Here is a 5,502-nt window from a genome sequence, read left to right as displayed (position 1 = left end):
ACGTCACGGAGAGTACGACCATTTTTAAATATAAAATCTTTGGTTTCAAATCACCATGCCAGCTGAAACTGCTGCTAATGTTTCCTCAAGAATGAATGAATCTGAATATTGTGTGCCCACAGTTAAAGAGGTGGATGTATATGTCTATGTCTGACAGCATAAATTGCATTGTTGATTGTGTAAAAAAAGACATTAAAACACAGTTGTGAGGGAATTGGGGATTTACAGTAGTATCTTAAGTTAGTCAGTCATTATAAATGGGTAATAGTAGTAGTAGGAGTGATATTGTGTATCTTTCTATCTTGAGTTTATGTAAAAATAGTCAAATGTCTGCTTACAGTATATTCTGCCAGCAGGGCCAGGATGTTTTCTCCAAGTTTATGTGAGAGACGATTGTGTAGCTTCCTTTCATGTTCTCCCCCTCTGCGCCATCTTTCTTTGTTAAGTTTACTGATAGTGTCTTTGAACCACAGGCATTTTCTCCCAGCGGTGCTCATGAGCCCTGCCAGATCCATCATCATCCCTCTCCCCCTGTCTATCCCTCTATAGCTCCTATACTGTCTGCAAACTCACACGCACAGAAATATGTACACATGTAGACAGTCTCCTGTTGTGTCTCTGGCTCTCTCTCCACTCCACCATCAATCCTGTCACTGCCTTCATAACATCTCTGCCACTGAACATGATAAACAGGAGCAATTACACAAACATGCACTCACACATACATTCAGCTGAATACATGTATGCGACTTATTAATGCAATTTATTTACTGAGGCAGATATGACACATGCATCAACACGTGTGTGGGTGTTTGAATGGGAATGTCCACTGACAAAAGAGAGCTGCCCCCCCCCACACAATCTGTAATTCAGATGTGTTTTAAAATGATCAGAGCTCTTTGCAGTGTGGATTAGGAAGGTGGCAGATTAGAGTCTGCTGTTAAACCTTCCTTCCAGCTGACACCAGACATCCCTCTAACCACACAATCTATCGCCTTCTCAGTCACGTTGCAGCTCACGAGTGCCAGCGCTACTTGTAATGCTTCTTCCTTACATCTGACAGTGTTGTCTATCCGTCATAGTGGTGGCAGGGAACGTGAGCATCATGTTCTACTTGCTGAATATAAAATGAATAGTTTGACATTTTGGGAAAAATGCTCATTCACTTTCTTGCAGTAATCTTCTCATCGAATTCTCAGCAAGGAAGTGAATGAGCAAATTTTTTCAAAATGTAGAAGAATTCCTTTGAGCACTGGATTGCCCCCCTGGTGTCTCCATATAAAAAAAAAAGCAGCAAAAGGGCCACCTTGGAAGCCCCTATGGTAGATAAAATATGATATAGTGCCCTCCAGGGTGCCCTTAAAGAGGACAAAACAGTGGAGAAAACATGATAAGTGCCCTTGGGTGCTAGTCCTAACCCTGACTATGTCTTCTTAAAGTCTCCTCTTGCTACCCCAGGAGTATTTGTCTAGATACGCCCCTGGGTATCTAGACAATCTAGATCTAGAGAGCTGGGTCTGGTTTTCATCCAGACTGTGGAGCCACTGATGCTCCAGATTGTATGTGGGTGCAATTTGCTGATGTTTATTATGTGAAGTTGCATATTTATTTATGCAACATGTATTTATTGTTTTTTTAATTGTATTTTTTGCCTGTTTTTATTGCAATTAACCTTTTTCTTGTGTCTTAAAAGGTCCAGTGTGTAACGTTTAGGAGGCTCTATAGGCATAAATGGAATATAATATTCATAGGTATGTTTTTATTAGTGATTATAGGAATTATTGTGATTTTGTTACCTTAGAATGAGGTGTTTTTATCCACAGACGATGCAGTTCACAATGTGTCTACAGTAGCCCAGAACAGACGCCAAAAACTGGCTCTAGATAAGGCCTTTCGTGTTTTTTGTAAGTTTCCAAAGTTTCTTCTACACACTTCACAGCCCATTCTCATTCCCAGGTTGTCAAATACAGACGTGAATGCTGTTCAGTTAGTTGCAATCTAAAATAAATAGATTCCACTAAATCCTACACACTGGTCCTTTAATAATAAAGTCTTACTATTATTGTGTACTGTGTTTCAGTGTGTTATGTGTGGTTTCTGAAGGATTTTTCAAAATGAATTCTATGGAAATGTCTTTGATGAGTAGCCGCCAGTTATTGGTGTTCTCATCTCTCAAACAGTTTTCCAGCTATCAGTGTGCATGCTTTCACACGTACCAAACCAAACAAGCCAACATTTATGAGGAAAGAGAGAGTACGGCTTAAGGGAGGAGGCTGGCATAAAAAGAACAATGTCTGAAAAGTAGCAGGAGTTACCACGCTCCGGTCTGTCTGATGTTAAATTCAGCCTAACTAGTCCTCTGAGGAAGTGTGCCGCTGCCCTGCTTGCATGCAGGGGGAGTGTCTGTTTGCACAGGTCTCCGTCAGTTAACACTAATCTGCCTGATCTCCACCTCAAAGTCACTCACTTCTCCACATGCAAATAAACATATTCAGCCCTCTTTCAAACCAAAGCCACTATCAAACACTTGTTTGATCAGCAGAGGGCCTGCGAGGCAGTTCATTATGCATTTGAAAAAGTGCCCTGCCCCCGCCTTGCAGGCAGAGAACTCATTGTTGCCAGGTTTTTATGTAATTACTCTCACCTTCAGCAGTGGCTGGGAACAACTGCCTCCACAGCAGACTGAGGGGTAAACTGTTATATTTGCAGATTGGGCAAATATACTGTACTCTCTCATTGCCCTACATTCTTTGCTGTATAGATCGATTTAGAACATGAAGCCCACCCGCACTTCCTTCAACCATAATCCTCAGAACTCTGGATTTGTGTACCAGAAAAACTTGAGGGATGAAAGGGTGCTTTCATTGCATTCTCTGATAACACTTTGGTCTAGGAAACTTGCAGCTCTCTCTGTAAAGTTTTTTTTCTTCAATATCCCTCTTACTCCATGTTACATCTTCAGCTGCAACAAAGCTGTTTTAGTTGTCACGATGCACCAACTATTTCTCTTCTGTGGTACAGCCAGAGGAGGCAGAACTCTCCAAAAGGCGACAGATTTACATTTAGAGCAGCTGGCTAATAAGAGAAGCAAGTGCCAAGAATCAGTATGGGTCTAGCGCATTAGGAGCATATATGTTGGAAAAAACCCACTCACCCTCGAACACTAGCCAAATTCCTTTGTGTGTATGTTGTGCGTCATGTATGAGTCTGTGACATTGAGAGGCTAAGCGCTGCTCTCCAAACAGACAGGCCTGAACTAGTAAACAGGTGCTGCCGGAGCAGCTGAGGATGAGGACATGGGGCGTCTCCACAAAGCCTGATCAAAGAGGAGCTGCCTCAGCCGCCAGTCATCCCTGCAACTTGATTTATGTCACTGTGTCAGAGAACTTTATGACTGTTTGCAGAAAAGCAGCAGACAAAGGTAAAGGTACACAGGTTCCTCCACTGCCGCGCTTACAATAACATGGCACAGAGAAGAAGGTGGAGTCACTTATCGATAGAGAAGCATAGTTTTAATGTTTTGACTGGCTTCTTTTCCGTTTCCCCTCTGAACCTGAATCAGCCTTTTACGTGCAGAGGAGGCTTCATTGTTCTGTCGTTTCGACTTTATGTCTGTAACACCGCTCGGTTCCACAAAGACACTTAACATCAGCTCAATTACTGAGTGTGAAAAGCTGAAAATCCTGGCTCGCTGGCGAGGCAGTCAGATTAAATTAAATCAAGTAATCATCAGTGGTTTGATGCTGTTTCAACAACACTGATCACAAGCAGAAGCTCCTTTTTGCCAACACATCACAACCCGACGCCGCTATCTCCTGCATTGCACAGCAGAGGGAATGAGAAACAGGAAGTGGATGAGTGTGAGGTGACGGCATTAAGCATGGTGGGAGTTTATAGATATGTGGGTCTGAGATTCATCAGCCTTACTCACATGGCTGTGTCGGGATTCCCCGCTTCGCCTAGTAAAACGAGTCATCACAAGGAACAACGTTTAATGATCAGCGACACCAGACGAAAGATGTTTCACTCTGCGGAGAGACACGCCTGTCTTGATAACCTGTGATCTGATGAAATAACATATATACTTTTAAAAGCCTAAATCCAGCGTTACATACAGTGTAGTGTGATTTCTAAAAAAAGAAAAAAACTTTCTTGCCAGCAATACTTTGCCCTTGCTCTGAGCAGGATTTTTCTCTTTGAAGAGAGGTGAAGAAGAGAAGTGAAGCCTGCTTGGCTGAAGAAGCCCTGGAGGGGGGTGGTAACTGTCATTTATATTTACAGCCTTCCCAGACACCTCAGGGGCTGTTATCCAGGTGGCCTCCGTTGAAGCTCTCAGAAGCACTCACACCTTTTTCGCAACTCAGAGTATCAATAGACACTGGCTGACTTTGATTCAGCCACATAAAGGTTGTGAGTCATGTGCTTTTGACTGTTAAAACGGGTTGGGTTGACGCTGGAACTTGAATGCCCTCCGGGATAAAGCATTACTGCACTTCTGAAACTTTATTAGGCCAGGGAGGACTCTCTAGCATAGGGTTTAACTCTCAAAAAATATTTGAAAGTGAGGCACATAAAGGTAGAAACAGTCTCAACAACTGCATGTTTTTTTTCTATTTTTTTATAAACTAAAAACGTCATTCTTATTGTGCTTACTAATCTATTAATATGTGTGGTTTCGTCTTGAATGGCTGACATACTTGTACTACGCTTAATCAATGACTTTTAAGTATCCATGTTTTCCTGTTGCTCTGACAGCACTGTCAAGACAAAAGTCAATTGCGATCACTTAGATTCAAGACTAGACTTGTGGCTCTCGGGGGACGTACCTCGAAACTGTTGACAGTGCACGGCTCGTTTAACGCCAAACGTCTCAGGATACCACCACAGTGTATTCAGTTTGCTCACGCTTTAGAAAGCCTCTTCAGTCAATATGTAACTACTTCAAATCCAGGCCAGATGTGTCTTTAGAAATGTCACTATGCCCCACTGATAAGAAGAGAAGAGATGACAGATATTCTGTATTTTTGGTTTGCAGCAATCCTCCTTTCAAAGTCAGACCCATTAAACAGTCTAATCCTGTCCTGAATGAGAGCTGGATTATTGTATAACCCCTTAATTGATAGGCAACCGACACATGCAACACAGCGAGGGAGAGAGAGAGAGAGAGAGAGAGTGGGAGAGGAAGAGATTGGACTGGAATAAAAGTTGTGTATCCACTTTAGCTGAGGTGAAAAGTGTTATAAACCTCCAACATTAATGCATGATAATAGGTTTAAAGTGCAGCTATACTGTCGGACATTTTGGTCGAATAAACACAACCTGCAAGATGTTAATTTGTCCTTTTCATGACATCACCACTTTCACTTTTCATATTTATGAATGTTGACAACTAGGAGTAATTCTGCACACTGTTTCAAGGTGAATTTTCTCATCAAATAGCATGTATTCTACTCGCAAAAAAAAATCAATCAAAGCTGAGAAAAACATTTTGATCCTTCCCCT

This window comes from Morone saxatilis, unplaced genomic scaffold, assembly GCF_004916995.1.
Source record: "Morone saxatilis isolate NCDOM2014 unplaced genomic scaffold, NCSU_SB_2.0 Contig16, whole genome shotgun sequence".
Classification (NCBI taxonomy): Eukaryota; Metazoa; Chordata; class Actinopteri; family Moronidae; genus Morone; species Morone saxatilis.
Note: the sequence above shows the minus strand (reverse complement) of the source record.